Here is a 24,767-nt window from a genome sequence, read left to right on the forward strand (position 1 = left end):
TTTGAAATTTTGGCAGCTTTTGCTTTATGAATGTCATGCTATACTGTTGTACATCAGGATTCATGGCAGAGCTTTTTGGTGACCTCTGTTTACCTTGCTGAATATGTTTTGTTTTGAAGGCAATCATGTCTGATGTTTGTCTCTGTGTTTTCCTGGTGTATTCTTAGCCTTCCTTTTCACATTCAATCTTTACTTTGCTTGATTTGGTTGCACCTTACCATACTGTATGCTACTTCACTTCGTTGAACTCTAATTTTAATTAAACTATAGATCCATGAGGCTGGGTGCAAATTCTGTTTTTCATCATTGTATCACCTTGCAGTGCTGGGTGCTCAATTATTGCTGTTGAAGATTTTGGAGGTACTTTATTTATATATACCTCTGTATAAAATACATGGTTGGATTTTTTTAATCAAATCTACTTTTTTTCTAATAATCAGTGAACGTCTTCATTTTCATTAATTGATATAATACATATGTACTATGGTCTGTATTTTTCCCCTAATTTTATTTTTTCTGTCTTTTTATGGGGATCCATTGGGGAGGATTTCCCTTCCATTTGTTAATTTATAGCCTACTTTCAACATTTTAGTGGCTATTTTGGGGGCTTTTAATATTTAGCCTCTTTTGTTGATTTCTTAATATTTGAAACTATGTATTTTTTCTCCACTATGAAAGATAATGAAGTTCACACATTTGTATTTCTGTTCACCTCCCCATTCCCTCCTGATTTTTGTTAACAAATATAAATATTTTACATTTTCAGAGCATATAACCTTTATAGGATATTTTAAATATATAATATACACAGTTGCTTAATTCTGTATTTAAATGAATTCAATGTGTTACTGATCCTTTCATGTTACTGCTTCCACTTTTTGGATCTCTGTTGTTCCCAAAAGTTTTCATTATGAAAGCTTTTAAGCCTGTGGAAAATTAAAAGAATAGAGCAATGAACAGGCTATGGTCTTCACTTAGAATTATAAATATTATGTTGTCACATTTGCTTTATCCATTTATTTTTTGCTCTATTTCTATTTACTAATTTACATATAGACATAATCTATATTTTATTTTACCATCTTTATTTCATCTTTCTTTAAGTGTATCCCCAAGGATAAGTAATCTCCAACATAGTCACACAGTACTATTATTTATATTAATATTTAATATCCAGTCCATATTTATTTTTCTCTAATTTTTCAAAAATATATTTGACAGTTTTGTTGTTATTGTTCCAGGATGCAATTTAGGTTCATGCACTGTTAATGTCTCTTGGGTCTTTAATTCTACAAAGAACCATAACTTGTTTCAAGATTTTTTAAAGATCCAGGCCAGTTGTCAGGTAGAATCTCCCAGTTCCTGAACTTATCCAATTATTTCTTCTGAATGCTGTTTAAACTTCTTTTCTATTACCTGTATTCCAATAATTTATTCTAAATGGTTTATTTGATTCAAATTAAACATGTTACAAGACTATTTCATAAGTGATTTTGTATTCTTTACTTTGTATCACAACAAGAGGCAATATAATGTCACTTGCCCACTCTTTAAATTTATCCCATCAACCTAAGCAACCGTATATTTTTCCCCTCATCTTCCCTTAACTATTCTCCTCTTTCCCCCATAGAAGCTCAAAACTCTTTTTACTTTGGCCTAAGACAAAATATAAGCTCTCAAATTCTGGCCACCTACTTCAGTGTCATTTCTTTGTGAATTCTCATGCACATGTACATAATTAAATTTGTAGAGTTTTATCCATTTAATATGTCTTTTATCATTATCTATTTAATATGTCTCTTACCAGTTTAATTCATAGGTCTCAGCCATAGAACGTAGGAGGGTACAGGGAAAAACTTTTTCCTTCCCTACCGGGGTCAGGGCAACATAAATATTAAGGTCATATGGCTTGCTGGCCTGTAAATAACTTGTAAATAATTAAGTTCTTTGTCTCTGAACCATTAATCTTATGTCTCCTACCATCCATAAAACTATGACAAAATGATCAACCTGTTATCCTCCAAGAAGGGTGAAATATCAGACCCCTAATAATTTGACTTTTAATCAATTACTTTTTTTTTTGTTCTCTCCCATTTATTTTTTAAAGATTGTTTTCCATGAGCCATAATTTTGTCCACCCCACCCCAACCAGGTTACTTAATTTCCGGGCTTCATTTTTCTCCTCTGTGTGATGACAATAATAATAGTATTGAAACTGCCCTTGCAAATATTATAACAATGAGAAAATTATCACAATGAAAGAGATCTGACCTAACCAACTCTATCTTATCTTTAACCTCCAAGCTGCGCTTGGTCATTCTTGGTTTTTCACCAGATTCATCTTGGGAGGAATTTAGCTTGTAGTTTAACAGTGAAACAAAGATAGTAACAGCCCCTCCCCACCACAAACCCCTCTTTGCTTAGAAACCAGACCACCTTTGGAAAAACAACAAATTAGCCACAAGATTAGAAATTATGTCTCAAGAGTCATGCAGCCAGAGGGCACCAGATTTCTTACCTCCCCAATTGCTCCTACAGATAACATCACTATTGTAAAGCTTAAGGTTGGTATTTGACGTATTTTTTAGACCCTGCATTCTGATGGATCAGCTGGCACCACCCAGAACAGTAAACTGGCTCATCTGGTCTTGTGGCTTCCACTCAGGAACCAGCTCAGCACAAGAGGACAGCTCCAACTTCCTATGATACCATCCCCAACCCAACCAATCAACATCCCTCATTCCATAGCCCCCTACTCCCCAAACTATCTTTTAAAAAAATCTAACATCTGAATTTTCAGGGAGGTTTATTTGAGTAATCATAAAACTATGGTCTCTAATTTAGCTGACTTTATGTGTATTGAACTGTTGATTGTAATTCTCCTGTTTTGATAAATTGGCTTCATGTTGGCAGCAGGCAAGAAGAACCCTTTGGGTGGTTACAAGTTTGGGGGCTAATCACTGGGATAGCCCTTGAAGGTACCTGCCCATGGTTCAGCAGCTCCTTACCAGTGACAGATCCAGAGGCCAGCTCAAGCAGCCACATAGTTCTCTTGGAATAAGTACTCCCCTGGTGCCAACTCTACCAGTAGAGTGCTATCCACCCATAGTGCACGGATCTAATTCTAATGGAGAAATATTTCCTCAAAGACATCTTGTAACCTCATTTGGTGAGTATTCCAGATGCTGCCAACACCCTCTTCCTTCCCTGAGTCTATTGATACCTCTAGAGGCACTGTATGTAGCCCCATTATAGGGACTGTCTAGCTCTGTAGCCCTCTTATGGGGACTGCTCATCTCTCCCTTGATTGTAGGAAGAGTCTCATTTTGGGAAGATTTCTCCCCAAAGAAACAGAGAATAGGGGACCTGTTTGGAAGCATACTCTTCTGGTTTGTCATCTGGTCTGGAATCCTGGTTTGGAAGGCCTTCTGTTCATATTTACTTCATTGTGTGCATTTGTATACATAGAGAAGATCTCTGACAGAATTGCTGCCAGAAATCCATCAGGCTCTCCTAATTTGTCTAGCCAGTCATATTTGGTGAGCGCTGAAGGAATCATTAGCTGGAGCTCAACAGGTCTCATCAGGATAACCCTCTGCCCTTCCATCTTGCCCAGAGACTACCCACTGAAACTCCTGGTCAGAGGTCATCTCTGCCTACCTTAAGTGGATCAAATATAACAGAGACCAACGAAGACAAGTTTGAGCCTTGCAGATTGATACTTGGGCACTGAGTAGGGTGATTAGTGTTTGTGTTTTGTCATGTGTATTTAGCTCCGGCCAATATAGGAAAAGTTAATTCAGCTCCCCCACATAGCCCACTGGGTGGCATCTTGTAAAATTGAAAGGCTTTTGCCTATGGTTCCATAAAACAGAAAAGAATGATTTTCTTTTGTAATGTGGGTTTGGCCCCTTGATATGGTTTGGCTATGTTCCCACCCAAATCTCAACTTGAATTATATCTCCCAGAATTCCCACATATTGTGGGAGGGACCCAGAGGGAGGCAATTGAATCATGGGGGCTGGTCTTTCCCATGCTATTCTCATGATAGTGAATAAGTCTCACGAGATCTGATGGGTTTATCAGGGGTTTCTGCTTTTGCTTATTCCTCATTTTCTCTTGCTGTCACCATGTAAGAAGTGCCTTTTGCCTCCCACCGTGATTCTGAGACCTCCCCAGGAATGTGGAACTGTAAGTCCAATTAAACCTCTTTTTCTTCTCAGTCTCATGTATGTCTTTATCAGCAGTGTGAAAATGGACTAATACACCCCTCTAGCTGTGGTGCAGCATGCAGGGTCCTCAAAAGCCACTCCATTCTTCTGGAAGCTTAAGAGCAAGAATTTGACAGGTGGAGCCAAGATGGCCGAATAGGAACAGCTCCGGTCTCCAGCTCCCAGCCGGAGCGACACAGAAGATGGGTGATTTCTGCATTTCTGTTTGAGGTACCAGTTTCATCTCACTAGGGAGTGCCAAACAGTGGGCGCAGGACAGTCAGTGAAAGGCACTGTGCGCGAGCCAAAGCAGGGCGAGGCATTGCCTCACTCGGGAAGCACAAGGGGTCAGGGAGTTCCCTTTCCTAGTCAAAGAAAGGGGTAACAGACGGCACCTGGAAAATCAGGTCAGTCCCACCCTAATACTGCGCTTTTCCAACGGGCCTGGAAAACAGCACACTAGGAGATTGTGTCCCGCATCTGGCTCGGAGGGTCCTATGCCCACGGAGTCTTGCTGATTGCTAGCACAGCAGTATGAGATCAAACTGCAAGGCGGCAGTGAGGCTGGGGGAGGGGCACCCACCATTGCCCAGGCTTGCTTAGGTAAACAAAGCAGCCAGGAAGCTCAAACTGGGTGGAGCCCATCACAGCTCAAGGATGCCTGCCTGCCTCTGTAGGCTCCACCTCTGGGGGCAGGGCACAGACAAACAAACACTCAGCAGGAACCTCCACAGACTTAAATGTCCCTGTCTGACAGCTTTGAAGAGAGTAGTAGTTCTCCCAGCACACAGCTGGAGATCTGAGAACGGACAGACTGCCTCCTAAAGTGGGTCCCTCACCCCTGAGCAGCCTAACTGGGAGGCACCCCCCAGTAGGGACAGACTGACACCTCACTCGGCCGGGTACACCTCTGAGACAGAACTTCCAGAGGAACTATCAGACAGCTGAATTTGTGGTCTCACGAAAATCTGCTGTTCTGCAGCAACCGCTGCGGACACCCAGCCAAACAGGGTCTGAAGTGGACCTCTACTAAACTCCAACAGACCTGCAGCTGAGGGTCCTGTGTGGTAGAAGGAAAACTAACAAACAGAAAGGACATCTACACCAAAAACCCATCTGTACATCACCATCATCAAAGACCAAAAGTAGATAAAACCACAAAGATGGGGAAAAAACAGAGCAGAAAAACTGGAAACTCTAAAAAGCAGAGTACCTCTCCTCCTCCAAAGGAACGCAGTTCCTCACCAGCAACGGAACAAAGCTGGATGGGGAATGACTTTGACGAGTTGAGAGAAGAAGGCTTCAGACGATCAAACTACTCTGAGCTACGGGAGGAAATTCAAAACAATAGCAAAGAAGATAAATCTTTGAAAAAAAGTTAGACAAATGCATAACTAGAAGAACCAATGGAGAGAAGGGCTTAAAGGAGCTGATGGAACTGAAAGCCAAGTATCAGGAACTACGCGAAGATTACAGAAGCCTCGGTAGCCAATGCAATCAACTGGAAGAAAGGGTATCGCAGATGGAAGATGAAATGAATGAAATGAAGAGAGAAGGGAATATAGAGAAAAAAGAATAAAAAGAAATGAACAAAGCCTCCAAGAAATTTGGGACTATGTGAAAAGACCAAACCTATGTCTGATTGGTGTACCTGAAAATGACGGGGAGAATGGAACCAAGTTGGAAAACACTCTGCAAAATATTATCCAGGAGAACTTCCCCAATCTAGCAAGGCAGGCCAACATTCAGATTCAGGAAATACAGAGAACACCACAAAGATACTCCTTGAGAAGAGCAACTCCAAGACACATAATTGTCAGATTCACCAAAGTTGAAATGAAGGAAAAAATGTTAAGGGCAGCCAGAGAGAAAGGTCGCATTACCCACAAAGGGAAGCCCATCAGACTAACAGCTGATCTCTCGGCAGAAACTCTACAAGCGAGAAGAGAGTGGGGGCCGATATTCAACATTCTTAAAGAAAAGAGTTTTCAACCCAGAATTTCATATCCAGCCAAACTAAGCTTCATAAGTGAAGGAGAAATAAAATACTTTACAGACAAGCAAACGCTGAGTGATTTTGTCACCACCAGGCCTGCCCTAAAAGAGCTCCTGAAGGAAGCACTAAACATGGAAAGGAACAACCGGTACCAGCCACCGCAAAAACATGCCAAACAGTAAAGACCATCGAGGCTAGGAAGAAACTGCATCAACTAACGAGCGAAATAACCAACTAACATCATAATGACAGGATCAGATACACACATAACAATATTACCTTTAAATGTAAATGGGCTAAATGCTCCAATTAAAAGACACAGACTGGCAAACTGGATAAGGAGTCAGGACCCATCAGTGTGCTGTATTCAGGAAACCCATCTCACGTGCAGAGACACACATAGACTCAAAATAAAGGGATGGAGGAAGATCTATCAAGCAAATGGAAAACAAAAAAAGGCAGGAGTTGCAATCCTAGTCTCTGATAAAATAGACTTTAAACCAACAAAGATCAAAAGAGACAAAGAAGGCCATTACATAATGGTAAAGGGATCAATTCAACAAGAAGAGCTAACTATCCTAAATACATATGCACCCAATACAGGAGCACCCAGATTCATACAGCAATTCCTGAGTGACCTACAAAGGGACTTAAACTCCCACACAAAAATAATGGGAGATTTTAACACCCCACTGTCAACATTAGACAGATCAACGAGACAGAAAGTTAACAAGGATATCCAGGAATTGAACTCAGCTCTGCACAAAGTGGACCTAATAGACATCTACAGAACTCTCCACCCCAAATTAACAGAATATACATTTTTTTCAGCACCACACCACACCTATTCCAAAATTGACCACATAGTTGGAAGTAAAGCTCTCCTCAGCAAATGTAAAAGAACTGAAATTATAACAAACTGTCTCTCAGACCACAGTGCAATCAAACTAGAACTCAGGATTAAGAAACTCACTCAAAACTGCTCAACTACATGGAAACGGAACAACCTGCTCCTGAATGACTATTGGGTACACAATGAAATGAAGGCAGAAATAAAGATGTTCTTTGAAACCAACGAGAACAAAGACACAACATACCAGAATCTCTGGGACACATTCAAAGCAGTGTGTAGAGGGAAATTTATAGCACTAAATGCCCACAAGAGAAAGCAGGAAAGATCCAAAATCGACACCCTAACATCACAATTAAAAGAACTAGAGAAGCAAGAGCAAACACATTCAAAAGCTGGCAGAAGGGAAGAAATAACTAAAATCAGAGCAGAACTGAAGGAAATAGAAACACAAAAAACCCTGCAAAAAATTAATGAATCCAGGAGCTGGTTTTTTGAAAAGATCAACAAAATTGATAGACTGCTAGCAAGACTAATAAAGAAGAAAAGAGAGAAGAATCAAATAGACGCAATAAAAAATGATACAGGGGATATCACCACCGATCCCACAGAAATACAATCTACCATCAGAGAATACTACAAACACCTCTATGCAAATAAACTAGAAAATCTAGAAGAAATGAGTAAATTCCTCGACAAATACACCCTCCCAAGACTAAACCAGGAAGAAGTTGAATCTCTGAATAGACCAATAACAGGCTCTGAAATTGTGGCAATAATCAATAGCTTACCAACCAAAAAGAGTCCAGGACCTGATGGATTCAGAGCCGAATTCTACCAGAAGTACAAGGAGGAACTGGTACCATTCCTTCTGAAACTATTCCAATCGATAGAAAAAGAGGGAATCCTCCCTAACACATATTATGAGGCCAGCATTGTCCTGATACCAAAGCCTGGCAGAGACATAACCAAAAAAGAGAATTTTAGACCAATATCCTTGATGAACATTGATGCAAAAATCCTCAATAAAATACTGGCAAACCGAATCCAGCAGCACATCAAAAAGCTAATCCACCATGATCATGTGGGCTTCATCCCTGGGATGCAAGGCTGGTTCAACATACGCAAATCAATAAATGTAATCCAGCATATAAACAGAACCAAAGACAAAAACCACATGATTATCTCAATAGATGCAGAAAAGGCCTTTGACAAAATTCAACAACCCTTCCTGCTAAAAACTCTCAATAAATTAGGTATTGATGGGACATATCTCAAAATAATAAGAGCTATCTATGACAAACCCACAGCCAATATCATACTGAATGGGCAAAAACTGGAAGCATTCCCTTTGAAAACTGGCACAAGACAGGGATGCCCTCTCTCACCACTCCTATTCAACATACTGCTGGAAGTTCTGGCCAGAGCAATCAGGCAGGAGAAGGAAATAAAGGGTATTCAATTAGGAAAAGAGGAAGTCAAATTGTCCCTGTTTGCAGATGACATGATTGTATATCTAGAAAACCCCATCATCTCAGCCCAAAATCTCCTTAAGCTGATTAGCAACTTCAGCAATGTCTCAGGATACAAAATCAATGTACAAAAATCACAAGCATTCTTGTACACCAATCACAGACAAACAGAGAGCCAAATCATGAGTGAACTCCCATTCACAATAGCTTCAAAGAGAATAAAATACCTAGGAATCCAACTTACAAGGGATGTGAAGGACCTCTTCAAGGAGAACTACAAACCACTGCTCAGTGAAATAAAAGAGGATACAAACAAATGGAAGAACATTCCATGCTCACGAGTTAGAAGAATCAATATCGTGAAAATGGCCATACTGCCCAAGGTAATTTATAGATTCAATGCCATCCCCATCAAGCTACCAATGACTTTCTTCACAGAATTGGAAAAAACTACTTTAAAGTTCATATGGAACCAAAAAAGAGCCCGCATCACCAAGTCAATCCTAAGCCAAAAGAACAAAGCTGGAGGCATCATGCTACCTGACTTCAGACTATACTACAAGGCTACAGTAACCAAAACAGCATGGTACTGGTAACACAACAGAGACACAGATCAATGGAACAGAACAGAGCCCTCAGAAATGATGCCGCATATCTACAACTATCTGATCTTTGACAAACCTGACAAAAACAAGCAATGGGGAAAGGATTCCCTATTTAATAAATGGTGCTGGGAAAACTGGCTAGCCATATGTAGAAAGCTGAAACTGGATCCCTTCCTTACACCTTATACAAAAATTAATTCAAGATGGATTAAAGACTTAAATGTTAGACCTAAAACCATTAAAATCCTACAAGAAAACCTAGGCAATATCATTCAGGACATAGGCGTGGGCAAGGACTTCATGTCTAAAAAAAAAAAAAAAAAGGCAACAAAAGCCAAAATTGATGAATGGGATCTAATTAAACTAAAGAGCTTCTGCACAGCAAAAGAAACTACCATCAGAGTGAACAGGCCACCTACAGAATGGGAGAAAATTTTTGCAAACTACTCATATGACAAAGGGCTAATATCCAGAATCTACAATGAACTCAAACAAATTTACAAGAAAAAAACAACCCCATCAAAAAGTGGGTGAACGACATGAACAGACACTTCTCAAAAGAAGACATTTATGCAGCCAAAAAACACATGAAAAAATGCTCATCATCACTGGCCATCAGAGAAATGCAAATCAAAACCACAGTGAGATACCATCTCACACCAGTTAGAATGGCCATCATTAAAAAGTCAGCAAACAACAGGTGCTGGAGAGGATGTGGAGAAACAGGAACACTTTTACACTGTTGGTGGGACTGTAAACTAGGAACTAGAAATACCATTTGACCCAGCCATCCCATTACTGGGTATATACCCAAAGGACTATAAATCATGCTGCTATAAAGACACATGCACACTTATGTTTATTGCGGCACTATTCACAATAGCAAAGAGTTAGAACTAACCCAAATGTCCAACAACGACAGACTGGATTAAGAAAATGTGGCACATATACACCATGGAATACAATGCAGCCATAAAAAATGATGAGTTCATGTCCTTTGTAGGGACATGGATGAAACTGGAAAACATCACTCTCAGTAAACTATCGCAAGGACAGAAAACCAAACACCCCATGTTCTCACTCATAGGTGGGAACTGAACAATGAGAACTCATGGACACAGGAAGGGGAACATCACACTCCGGGGACTGTTGTGGGGTGGGGGGGGGGGGAGGGACAGCTTTAGGAGATATACCTAGTGCTAAATGACGAGTTAATGGGTGCAGCAAAACAACATGGCACATGGATACATATGTAACAAACCTGCACATTGTGCACATGTACCCTAAAACCTAAAGTATAATAATAAAAATAAATAAAAAATAAATAAATAAATAAATAAATAAAAAGAATACTTCCATCATAAAAAAAAAAAGAGCAAGAATTTCATCAGGTTTCTGGTCTCTCTCTCTGTATAAACCACTTGAATGAATGGTAAAAGTCACTATTTGTCCCTTCTACAACGTTTTGATTAATAGGAAAAAGGATTTGTATGAGTCATCTTTTTGTCTTTCTGTGTCATTCTGTACCACAAGATAGAACACAGGCCTATAACCCTTATAAGTCTACTGTTTCAGCCAGCCCTAAAGACTGCTCAGCTACAAACTTTGCTGACGTCCCTGAAACAAAAACCAAATGAGGTTTCACTTTCATGTTGTGTCTTAAAAACTTGACTTTGTGACCATGTGGGGGTATTCTCTCTTGGTCTACACAATCCAGAGGGTGGGAATTTGGGGGTTCATGTCATGGTTAGCTTTATGATTTCTCTTGAGCAGTTAAAATCCTTTGCAAGCTCAAAATCACCACCACAGACTCCTTCTGGGAAAAGACAATTGCCCCATGCTGTAGCTCAGTAGCTAAGGCTTTGCCTTTTCACAGTGGTGGCCTGGGTTCAACTCCAAGCTTAGGAAGTGAGTCACTTCTGATTTAATACCTGTAGGACTTTTTCCATTTATTAATTATTTTTCCCTTCATGGACAGCTTCTTGATTTCCTATCTTGAATTTTCTTTTTTTCTGAGTGACCATTGGGGTGATTCTGTATCTTGTAAAAACCACTTACTATCTCTTTGAAAACACCTCATGCATCCATGGTTAAGTCATAGCCTTAGTTGAGGATTATTGATTTCACCTGGGAGGTTACCTTTAGTAAAAAATTCAAAAGCCAGAAATATTGGCTGTTTGTCTCAGCCAAAATCTGGTAATAAAAAAATAAAATTGATTTTTTAAGAGTTCTAATAAAAAATTTACTTAATTAAGGCTGATATTTGGGCTATATGTATACAGATATTGTTTTAAAGCCCCTGCTCTCCCTCTGTAAAAGACATTTTAGTCAACAGAATTCTGTCTGATTCTGCTCTTACCCTTGTCTATTCCTACTTCCTCTTGTATCTAAACGTTTTCACTTTTGGGGGGCCAGAAATTACTTTGCATTATAAGAAAATTTTAACCTTGATGTATAATAGCTAGATAAGAGATAAATTTTTAAGTAGTTGATGGCAGTTGCTTACTGTGAATAATTATTACTACAGAATAATATTCCTTTCTTTGTGTGTTTAAATAAAAATAGTGTGCTCTAAGACACCTAAAATATATGGAACAGATGGCTAAATATGGAATGGGCTGACCGGTTTGGGTTGCCCACCAGCCTCAGGGGGATGTCCTTGCAGGGAACTGCACAATAAAACTGTGACACTGTCTGGTCCTATAGTGTTCCCTTCTTTCGGGGGATCCAAGTTTCAGTGAAAAAATGGGATGCTTGATTTGGGGGGATCTGTTCTCTCTTCTTGTTGTGCCCACCAATTAGGCCCTAAAAACTGCATGCTTTATTTCCCGTTTCTTAAAAGGCTCTACCCTAAAGCCAGTAGTCCAATTAATTTACAACTTTAAAGAACTCTCCATATGTAAGAGTGTCTTATTTTTCTGCCTATCTTAACTCAACTTTTACTTACACAATTTTTCTTCAGTTTGAGTTAATATGAATTATCTATCTTGTTTCATCAAGAATTACTCCTTTAGAAATGCAAATTTTGAGTTGTCTAGCTGACAATTGTTTAGAGCAGGGAACAAGTAATCAGAGACTAATGGTCTAAAATGGGGAAGACAAACTTAAAGGCTGACAAATGAAAAATCTTCTATCTCAACATTTTCTGTTTTGTATGTGTGATGTTTCACTACCAAATTATATAAGGGAACTCTTATTAGTTGGCCTAAAGATAAATAAGTGCTTAAATAAAATGTTTTTTCAGAAAAATAGAAACTTTAATGCCTTTTAGTTCATGTGACTCTGATAATCTTTGGTAAATAAAAATTATTTTAATATTATTAATAAAATAACAGTCTTCAAAATTTAGACATTAGGTCTGAATTAGGCAAGGCAGATACTGCCTTGCTAGATGCTTTAAGGTTATAAACTGCTGCTATGACATTTTATTATTGTTCAACTTGCCTGCTTTACAGCCATTAGATTCTAGTAAGGCCTGGGGACATACCTAGCTATGCTGGAAAGAATCAGACATTCATTTGCAGTTCTGTCTCATGTCCTAGGCTCTGCACCTGGTACATAATTAAAATTGCTTACACTAAAAATAAGTTATATGTTTTTGATAATGACATAGAAATGTAGTTTTTATATGATAACTTTCTCCAGTTTAGAGAGCTTAAAAATTGTTTTAAGTCAAAAAAAATTAAGATTTAAGCAAGCTATAGAAAATTTGTGAAATATTTACCTTATTTTAAAAATACTGTGTGTGAGCAAGTTGGCTATAATTAAAAGGGTATTATTTAGTTTTTCCATCAATTGAACATTAAAATAAAATCACACTGATTTAGAGCTAGAATCTAAGCCCAAGTGTTGAATAAACAGGGTTTTCTTGGAACACTGATCTGTTCTTTATCAGAAAATTATAAAGGGTTATGAAAGGTTTATGAAAACCTTACCTATGGTCAAACAATTAAGATTGGATACATTTGTTTATATAGTTTTATTAAGAATTGGGTTTAACACTAATATAATTGTACACTAATGCAAAGGTGAAATTTGGCTCCTTTTGAACAAGATTTTCATGTAATATTGAGAGATAATAAATTTTGTTTGCTTTTTGAATAAACTACAAGGGAGAGAGAAAAGACAAGTTAAGTTGGCCCCATGCTCTCTTTATTGAGTCTTGTTTGTAAAACTGAGTCTCCCCTCTACCAATTAATAAAGTTTTTGACTTTCTGAAATTTTTAAGTTATCATTTTGGCAAAATAAGTGACTTATGATGGTGGGATTCCATTTTGTGACATCAAGTGTTTTAAAACTTTGACGTCAAGTGTTTTAAAACAAGCTTTCCAAAATCAGATTTTTAATTGTCTTTTTTTGTTTTAATAATCTTTTAAGTATTAGGGTCTCTGAAGTCCAAGAGACATACTCAGTTTATTTATTTATTTATTTATTTTTTATTTTTTTATTTTTTTTTTGAGACGGAGTCTCGCTCTGTCGCCCAGCCTGGAGTGCAGTGGCGCAATCTCGGCTCACTGCAAGCTCTGCCTCCCAGGTTCACGCCATTCTCCTGCCTCAGCCTCTCCGAGTAGCTGGGACTACAGGCGCCTGCCACCACGCCTGGCTAATTTTTTGTATTTTTAGTAGAGACGGGGTTTCACCGTGGTCTCGATCTCCTGAGCTCGTGATCCGCCCGCCTCGGCCTCCCAAAGTGCTGGGATTACAAGCGTGAGCCACCGTGCCAGACCTAGTTTATTTAAAATTATATAGGAAGTATTCTCAAATGTAAAATCATGTTTAACTTTCTTTGGGTTATATTCATATAAATGTATTAATTTCATATTTTCTAAAATTGTATAATATTCCTATTAGTCTGATATGTCTCAGTGTATGTTATCAGTAGTAATTATGATCGTTATCTTAAATTGTTGTGTGCCACAGAGATGACCAGATTTCCTTGTTGGTTGCATCTTTAACCATGGATAGATGACCTAAGATTTTGTCATCCACAAATAATTACTGTCTTATTTTGATATTTTTCAAAAGGTAGTTTATAATCAGCTATAAGACTATGAAAAGTGCTCTTGAATACTGGTCTCGGACAACTTTGCCAATTGTGCCTTTATAATAGAGAGAAAGGAAAATACTCGAAGATTCTCATGGAGAGCTGATGTGTACATGAGGACTGCTGGCTCAGTATTAGGCAGAACAGGAGATAATTACAGGGACTGAACTAATAAATACCAAAATAATCTTTTCATGATTTTTGTTTAAAATGTTGCTAATTCTTTTATCGTTTGTAGTCCAGAAAAACCTATTTTTCTTTTAATCTATTTACAGCTTTTAGCTATTGGGTAAACTACACTCCTATGAGCAAAATTTGGAGTATATTTCTTTCTTTTTACCTGATTTCTTCAGAATTTGGAAACTATGAATATTCTTAACATGGCAACATAGTTATTTGCATACATACAATAAATATCTGGGGTTTCATGTAACAGGACACAGTTGAAAACACTGATTATTTTACCACGGCTTTGACTAGAATGGTATGCCCCCAAATATAAACAGACTTCTTTAAGGAATCCAGGTTGACTTACAGAGCTGATAAAAGCTCCTTGGGAAAACGGCCTCATACTTTGTCTACACAGTCCCTGTACAGGCTTCCTGACTTAACTTTGGTAAGTAAAGAATGTCACTTTCTCACAGGTCCAGGGGCCCCAAGTTACGTTGGGACCTGGAGAGGAGAGGAATTCATTCAATTCATACAAGTATTTGCAGGCACAAATAAATCCATTGCTGGAACAAGGCTCTAAAAAGTCTACGCTGAGGTTCCTTATGAAAAAACATTCCAGCAAAGCCAATTTAAAAAGTATCTATGTGGGGCTGGGCACAATGGCTCACTCCTGTAGTCCCAGCACTTTAGGAGGCCAAGGTGGTTGGATAACCTGAGGTCAGGAGTTCAAGACCAGCCTGACCAATATGGTGAAACCCCCGTCTACTAAAAATACAAAAAATTAGCCAAGTGTGGTGGCAGGCACCTGTAATCCCAGCTACTCAGGAGGCTGACCCTGGAGAACTGCGTGAATCTGGGAAGCGAAGGTTGCAGTGAGCAGAGATCGTGCCATTGCACTCAGGCCTGGGAGACAGAGTGAGACTCCATCTCAAAAAAAAAAAAAAAAAAAAAGCCTGTGTGGCAAATAATTATTCTTGCTGTACTTTATGCATACAATCAGGCCAAGTATAATAAGACTAAAGCTTATTTCACAAATAACTTTGTCCTACTATGATTTGTCCATAATAAAAATGAAGACTGGAGAGAGAAAAATTATTGCTACAAAAAATAACTAGAGTACACCTGTTGATAGATTCTAGTCTTGTCTATTGTTTTTGAGTTTTTATTATTTTCTGCAATTTGGACTGAATCCTGAATATTTTCTGGGCTACAAGTCCTCAAATTAATATTTTCAAATTTTTCTTCCATTTTTCTGACTTGGACTAAATAAAATGGCTACTACCTTCTTCCTGAAGCCCTGCAAACTTGCTTGTGGTGCAGGCAAAAAAAAAATCGTCAGACTGCTACTTCCATCCTCCTCTATAACTAAATATCCTTTGAGTCTAACATCTGGATAAATTGTACCCAACATTAACCTTTATTTTTTTCTGTTTCCATGGAAATGCCTCTTATTAAAAATCCATTTGCTTTCATCACATATAAGGCCTAGCTCATCTGCAATGCCGCCTCCTGAAATGGGAAACAGCTGTTTAACTGCACTGAACTATTCTCAGGACTAGGAAACTGACTCAAAGGATATGGGATGGTATATTTGATTTTGTTCTTTCTTGTTTATACCAATTTGTCTTTCTAACAACCTCTGACCCAAATCTCTCTCACCCAGTGACCACAGGGCTGATTAGTTCTCAGGGCTATTCACCTGGCTCCCTCAGGGCTTCAGATTAATTCTGCAAAGACTTTTTGAGGCTAGGATTTGTACTCCTTATATTAAGACTCATTATCCTATAGTCTGCTGTTCACATAAATGCTTTACTAAAACTGTGGATGAGAGTACTAATGTCTTTGTCATGCAAGCCTTGGAACCCCAACCAGGCACCTATAAATACATGCAGGCAGCTGAAAGGCAGTTTTACTCCTCTTGTTCTGGGGCCAAATCCTATCGCACTACACCCTGTCAGCAGGAAGAAGTTAGAGCAGTTGTTTGACTTTTCCCATCTCTGTTGCTCACACCTTAAAAATAAGGTGTGTTGAAACCCCCAAAATGGGGACTGAAACTGTATTTGCAAACATTTTAAGAATTAGGAAAATATCTGACTTCACCAACTTCATCTTGCCATTAATATTCAAGCTGCCCTTAGTCATTGCTGGACATGAGTCACACTAACCTTGGGAATAATTTAGTTTATAATTTAACTAAGACAGCAAAGATAACAGCCCCTCCCCAAAACAAACCCTCTCTTTGCTGGGGACCAGACCACCTTTGTAAAAATAAAAAATCAGCCATAAGATTAGAAATTTTGGCTCAAGAGGTCAAACCAAATTACAATAGCTATAAAATAAAATACACAAATAAAGTTAACCAAGGAGGTGAAAGACCTCTACAAGGCAAACTGCCAAAGACTGATGAAAAATATGAAGATGATACAAACAAATGGAAAGACATCCCATGCTCATGAATCTGAAGGATTAATACTTTTGAAATGACATCTCACTCAAAGAAATCTACAGACTTAATGTGGTCTCTATTAAAATATTAATGACATTCTTCACAGAAAGAGACAAACAAAACACTAAAATTCATATAGAACCACAAAGGACCCCTCATAGTCAAAGCAATCCTAAGCCAAAAGAACAAACCTGGAGACATTACACTACCAGACTCCAAAATAGACAACAAAGCTGTAGGAACCGAAACAGCATAGTGGTGACATAAAAACAAACACATAGAACAAATCCAACAGAATAGAAAACTCAGAAATTAGTCTACACATTATGGCCAACTGATTTTTGAAAAAGGTACCAAAAACACTCATCAGGGAAAGAACAGTCTCTTCAATAAATGGTGTAGGGAAAACTACATACATATGCAAAATATTAAAACTAGATCCTCACCTCTTAACCTTTACAAAGGTCAACTCAAAGACTTCAGTGTAAGACCCAAAACTATAAAACTACTAGAAGGAAACATAGGGAAAATGCTTTAGGACATTGGCCTGGGAAAAGATTTTATGAATAAGACCTCAAAAGCACAGGCAACAAAAGCAACAATAAATAAATAAAATTATATCAAACTGAAAACCTCTGCACAGCAAAGGAAACAATCAACAGAGTCAAAAAGCAACCTACAGAATGGGAGAATTTGAAAACTATTCATCCGACAAAAGATTAATACCCAGAATATATAAACATTTAAACATCTCAACAGCAAAAATCAACCCAATTTAAAAATGGGCAGATGATCTGAAACGACATTTGTCAAAAGAAGACATGCAAACAGCTAACAAATATATATAAATTGCATCTCTAATCATCTGGGAAATGCAAATAAAAATTACAGTGAAGCATCATCTCACCACAGTTAGGATGACTATTATCAAAAAGACAAAAAATAACAAGTGCTGGCAAGCATGCAGCGAGAAGGGAACACTTTTACATCTTTGTGAAAATTTAAACTAGTATAACCACTGTGGAGAACAACATGATGGCTCCTAAAACAAAAATGACAACTAGAACTACCATGGGATTTAGCAGTCCCACTACTGTGCATTTATCCAGGGGAGAAGAAATCAGTATATTGAAGAGACACCTGCACCTCCATGTTTATTGCTACAGTATTCACCATAGCCAAGATATGGAATCAACCTAGATGTCTAACAACAGATGAATGGAAAAAGGAAATGCTATATATATATATATATATATATATATATATATATATAGGCACAATAGAATGTTATTATGCCATAAAAAGGAATTAAATCCCATCATTTGTGGCAACATGGATAGAACTGGAGGACATTATGTTAACTGAAATAAGCCAGGAACGGATAGCTAAACACCATATGTTCTCGCTTATGTGTGGAAGCTAAAAAAAGTTGATCTTATAGAAGTAAAAAGTAGAACAGGATACTAGAGGCTGGGAAGGGGAGTGAGAAAGAGGTTATTGGGAGAGATTTTTTAAACAATACAAAATTATAGTCAGATAGGATGAATAAGTTCTAGTGTTTTATAGCACTCCAGGATGACTACAGTTAATAATATATAGTTTCAAATAGCCGGGAGGATATGAAATGTTCCCATCACAAAGAAATGCTAAATGTGTGAGATAATGGTTATCTTAACTACCCTGATCTGATCATTATACATTATATGTATTGAAACATTATTACATACCCCATAAATGTGTAGAATTATTATGTAACAACTTTAAAAATAAAATAAAATTAGAAAAAAGTAAAACGATAACTCTGAACTTTATTCTTTTAGGGATGAGAATTCAATGTAGGATTTAAAAATGTATACAGCAGAAATGTAATTAAATTAACTTGGTGTTAGTTTACAGCAAAGCTTCCCAAATCAATATACAGCAGCGTGTTATTTTGCCTGCAAGGGTTTCAATTGCTTTGAAATAGATATTTCCCCTCAGTCCCCAGAAAGAATAAAACCTTCCAGATAAGAGGCCTTCAAATATGAGCGGACGTCTTTGTTTATCCCAGTGTGCCTTGCAAGTTTATTTTCTACATGGGGCACGAAGTAAAAATTATTGGGAAGCATAGATTTGCATGATGATGGAAAAGGGAAAGCCTAAAGACAAGGAAAATAGCTAATAAATTAATATACAGTGTGTTTACTGGAGTTGTATGCATTCTCACAAGAGGCATTCTTTCCCTACCAGTTGAATGTTCCTAGAAGGTCACAAACCAGTTAAACTCCACTATTTTGTCTTTTAGTGACCATGCTTGAGCCCACTTGCTCAACTCCTGAGATCTTATTAGGAAGCTGCTGAAAACATTTCAGGTGTTATTATCTATCAGGAGACTGCCTTTCCCTGGCACTGGCTGAGACGTATTGTATTGTATTGTATTGTATTGTATTGTATTGTATTGTATTGTATTGTATTGTATTGTATTGTATTGTATTGTATTGTACTGTGTTGTATTGTATTTTTGGCAGAGCTAGCTGAGGCTTTATTTGGAAGAAAAAGAATTGTTTCATAGATGGAGGCATGGGCAGGGGGTACCCCAAGCAGTGAACTCCCCTGATGGGTAGGCCGAAGGCTAGGGCTGAGCCCAGTGAAGACCTTAGCCCTCAACCCACCCATGGTGGGAGTGACCGCCAGTGTCTGCCTCAGTTGGGTCTCCTGTTCCCTGTGCTCCACTGAACAAGAGCCTCTGCCACAGGCTGTGGGGCAGCCACAGGATGGGGTAGGCTGAGAAGGGCTGCCATGGCCATTCTCTTGGGCAGGAGATCAGACAACTCAGAGGCCAGCTTCCCATCATGGGTCTCAATCTTCTTCACAACCATAGCCCTAGAGGAGCTGATACTCCTGAAGAAGCAGGAGCCTGTGCCAGAGCCAAAGCTGGAGCCCAGGCCATAGCTAAGGCCAGGGCTTGTGAGGCCTCTGTAGGCCAAGTTCAGCCAACCTGAGCAGACACTGGTGATCTTCGTATGGATACTCATGTTCTACATCCCAGACTCCAGCTGGCTCTCCTCTCCCTCCAGCAGCTTCCTGTAGGTGGCAATCTCAATGTCCAGGGCCAGCTTGACATTCATCAGCCCCTGGTACTCATGCAGCTGTGTGCCATGTCCTGCTTGGCTCACTGCAGGATGGCCTCCAGCTCCAACAGCTTGGTGGCCTTAACAGCCAGCTCCCCATGCTGCTTGGCATCCATGACGACAGTTTCCAGGGAAACCCCTTGGCCTTTGAGGCCCTCAGTCTCAGCCTGGAGCCCACTGATGTTGATACAGGATTTTTCTCGGCCACTTTGCCAATCAGAGACCTCTGGCTGGTGATGCCCCTGCTCAGGCATGGGCTCACCACAGGAGACAGACACCCTGTCTACTCGGCCAACCAGGCCATGCCTGGCTTGCATGCTGGCATGGATCCCATGGCCATTGAGACTGTGCACTCAGCCCCTGGCAGGAGAGGGTGTATGAGCAAGAATGCAGGGTCTGGCCAGCTGCTCCAAGCAGGATTTGCAGCTGGACCAGGTGTGTCACAAACAACTCCTATGGTGGACTCTGGTGTTCAGATGAGGGGAATGCAGTGGCACCCAAACCAGGGTGCCTGTGATCCCAAAACCCTAGATGGGGTGTTACAGCATGCTAATAGCTTCCTCCCATGGCTCTGGAACTGGCTTAAACCTGTCACTGTTTCCCATTGTGTGGGATGGCTGCCCTCCACCAGGAGAGGGCAAAGGGTCACAGTCTTACAGCCTTCTTTCTATGCACATTCAGTGAGTCCCAAGTTCTTGTCCCACATCCATGAAGAATGAGGTTATGCTGAAAATTGAAAGGTGAGGAGAGTGGAGAAGAGTTTTATTAAGTGACAAAACAGCTCTTAGTGGAGAGGGTATGCAGGGTGCTCCCCCACCAGAAGTCAGGTGGTCTCTCTCCCAGTGGGGCTGGGTAGAGAGCTTTTATGAGCTCAGAATGGGGGAGTGCATGCTGATTGGTTTGTGAGTGTGCAAAAAATGCTAAAACAAAAGCAACACTCAAAGGTGGGTACAACAGTGTAAAAAACCAATTAGGGAAGAGTAGCTACGTGTAAAATAGGTGAAGGGTAGGGATCAAACAGAGGAAAGCATGCCAAATGGGAAAACGTTCTCAATCTGGTCTGCAGATTTTCCAGGGACTTGTAGCTAGGCTTTAAACTGTCTTCAGCTTGAAACTCGGGTTTCACCAGGGACCAGCCCCTGTATTCCTAGGATTTATCTGCCTCCTGCCACTAACAATGTTACAGCTCATCTCAGCGATGTCCATCTTTGTGTGACACAGCTCATCCCCATGCTTCTCAGCCAGCATCTGCAGCTCCTCATACTTGATCTGGTACACGCGCTCAGCCTTGGCCAGGCTGTGGTTGGCAATCTCCTCATACTGGGTCTTGACCTCAGCAATGATGCTGTCCATTTCCAGGGAGTGGCTGTTGTCCATAGACAGGACCACAGATGTGTATGAGATCTGGGAATGCAGCTCACAGATATCCTCTTTATACATCTGCCTGAGGAAGTTGATCTCATCAGTCAGCCCTTCCAGGAGAGATTCTAGCTCTACCTTGTTTATGCAAGTTTCATTTGACATCCTTCTTGATGAGGACAAATACATTCTAAATCTCTGTATGTTTATTGATGTCACCCTCGTCCTTATTATTCAAGTCCTTCAGCAGCCCCTGCATGTTGCCAAGCTCTGTCTCCAGCTTCAGCTTCTCCTGGCCCAGAGTGTCCCACTGCCTCCAAAGGTTGTTGATGTGGCTCTGAAGCATGTTGTCCATGTTGCTCTGGGCTGTCTTCTGCTGCTGCAGGAGGCTCCACTGGTCTTCAGCATCTTCTGCTGCTGCTCCAGCAGTATATCTTGTCGATGAAGGAGGCAAACTTGTTGAGGGTGTTGATCTGCCCCTTCTCCAGGGTGTACGTGGCCTCGATGTTGGAGTCCACCTTTGGCTTAAGGGGGCTCAGTAGGCTCTGGTTCACCATGATGGCTATGATGCCCCCCATATCACTGGCCCCACCATAGTCTCCATCCAGACCCATGCCAGTTCCCTGCCCACCCTAGAAGCTGCTGCTACTACCCATTCGGGAGAAGTTCAAGGAGTTGTTCCAGGCCCACACATGTAGGAGTAGCTGCTGAAAATCTGGGGGCCAGAGATGGACACCTTGCAGGACTTCTGGGTCACCCTGATGGACATGGTGAAGGCAAGAGTGGAGGCAGGCAGGTCAAACCAAGTGGAAATTTGAGGAGTGCAGAATCTGCTTCTAGGTACAATTATTATCTTAGAGAGACAGTTAGCAACCACCTGATGGTCGCCTGACATTCCTGGTTTTGTGGTGGGGGGGCCTCTCCTGCCCTGCTCATGTCTGACTAGCTGCCTACTGTTACAGAATGCCCAACCCAGCAATGCAAAATGCAAACACATTGTCCTGTAGACCTGGTAACATAAGAACTTAAAATAGAGAAGAAAATTCTATAGTGAGCACAAAGATATCATATGTATATATCCCTTATGTTAAAATATGACTCTGAAAATAGGTATTCCTAACAGCACTGACCAGATGGCCCTGCTCAAATGCAAGTTGCCAATCTGAACCACACGAAATACCAATGCAATGTGAAAGCCATTTATTAGCAATGCAAATGTCAAGCTACCTGTGATTTTCCCAAAAGCAGGATAAACAAAATAAATGAGCCATTAAGAGGCACAGGTGAGATACTCAGGCTTCAAGAACCCTGCTTTGATTACTTTGAAAGGCAGAGAAAGGCAGCATAACAAGTTTCCACTTGAACAGAGTGTGTTTATTCAGCTTGATGCAAGTCAGAGGAAATAGCCCTAATAGTTTTGAATTGCTATAAAAGGTTGTATGCACTTGTCAGATTTATGCATTTAGGCCATAAAAGCAAAAGAGTCTTACAGAGGCATTTTCTTAATTAAGCAATTCAGGTATAAATTCAAAGACAGAGAAGAAATGCAAGCTTCACATACACCAGAGCATGTGTCCAAAATGACCTTTATCTTACTTTTACCCTAAGATTTCCTTTTCATCCTTCAACACTAGCTCAAATATTTCTGCCTCAAGTGAAGTGTCTCCTGAACCCCTCTACCCATCATTTCTGCCAGCTAATGACTTCCAGCAACTTGTACATCCCTCCAATGGAACACTTTGCTTTATAATTATTTATTTAACTTCCTCTTCTTGTGTTCTGTGATGTCTTCAAAAGCAAAGATTGTATACTATTTGTGTCTCCAAACCTCAGAAGCTTTCTAACAATGTATATTCACAACCAAAATCAAGAAAAAGAGATGATCCCTAATAGTTCAGTTTGCTAGATTTTTGTTGAGCTCATAGTGATGCTTATAAATTTGACAGTATAATGCTAGATAAGTATTTTAAAGGGTAATTGTACGAAGAGGGTAAAATCATGACTCTCATGGGGATAGAAATTGAGCACTATTAAATATTTTATTTAACTATAAATTAGAGAATCAGGCAGATGTCACAACTTTTCAATGGAGCGGTAAAACAAGAATAAATGTGTACAGAGTAAACTTTCCTCAGTAAAGAAATGTTGAACTTAAATGATAAACCAATGCAACTGGCTTTTTTTCCATGGGAGGAGAATGGAGGAAAGTCAATTGAACCTCCCCACCGGACATAATTCATTTGCATTTCTAGGAACATAAATTATTTTGCATTGCTATCGGTTACCTACAATTTGCAAAGTTATAAAATACTGCAAAGGCTAGACTTAGATAACCTGGAAGTGCATTGCAATGAGTTTAATATTTGTGTACCTCCAAAATTCATATGTTGAAAGCCTAACCCCAAGGTAATGGTATTTGAATGTAGAACCTTTGGGAAATAATTAGGTCATGAAAGTGGAGTCCCCATTAATCAGATTAGTGCCCTTATAAAAGGGATCCCAAAGAGCTCTTTCTACCATGTGAAGATACAAGAAGTCAGCCGTCTACAACTAACAAAAGAGCTCTCCACAGAAACCTACATTACTGGCACCATGATCTTGGACTTCTAGCCTCCAGAACTGTGAAAAAATAAATTTCACTTGTTTGCAAGCCACTCTGTTTATGGTATCTTGTTATAGCAGTCCAAGCTGGTAAGACAAATCTGCTCTAATCTAAATAATGCATTGTTTTTATAGGAGACATCCAATAATCTTTTTTATTTAGTCCAAATTTTCTTACATTGTGTCATCTTAAAGGTAGAGCGTGAGATTCTATGTTCTTTCATTGAAAGGTCAACGTATGATCAAAAGTTGTTTTTGTCCATTTGTAAGACAATATTTCTAAACTCCTCTCAACATGTTGTTATATCATTAGCCCTTCCATAGTAATGAACCAATAACAACAAAAACTAACATTTGGGAAATTACTTTTTGCCAAGTAGTGTGAAGAGTGCTTTATCTAAAGAATTTTTTTAATCCTCATGCCAACCTGATGAAGTAAAAATTTCATTATACTCATTTAATAGAATAGAAAAGAGCATTAACAAAGCCTCTAAATCACACAACCTGCATGTGACAGACATGAATTCGAAGCAGAAATCTCTATCTCTGCTGTCTAATATGGTAGCCAATAGTCACATGGGGCTATTGGGACTTGAAATGTGGCCAGCTCAAATTCTGATGTTCTGTAGGTAAAACCAGGCAATACATTTTTAAGACTTAGTACCATAAAAATATTTTGAAATTATAATGGTTTGGATGACTGAGTTAAACAAAATATATCATTAACTTTACCATCTGTTTCTTTTCACCTTTTAAAATGTGGCTACTAGAACATTTTAAATCACCTATGTGGCTCACATTATATTTGTATTGACTAGCCTACTCTCTTACTGGCAGACTTGAAGGACAGAAAGTTGTCAACAAAAATCAAACAAGCTCTCTTTTTAAAAAATTATATGATT

General features: G+C 39.3%; 1 pseudogene; it reads right to left on the reverse strand.

Annotated features, from left to right (window-relative positions):
- Positions 1-19,476: 19,476 nt before the first annotated feature.
- LOC116813831 (keratin, type II cytoskeletal 8-like) lies at positions 19,477-22,033 on the reverse strand (annotated as a pseudogene).
- Between the last annotated feature and the right edge of the window lie 2,734 nt (positions 22,034-24,767).

Source organism: Hylobates moloch, unplaced genomic scaffold (assembly GCF_009828535.3).
Source record: "Hylobates moloch isolate HMO894 unplaced genomic scaffold, HMol_V3 SCAFFOLD_9, whole genome shotgun sequence".
Lineage (NCBI taxonomy): Eukaryota > Metazoa > Chordata > Mammalia > Primates > Hylobatidae > Hylobates > Hylobates moloch.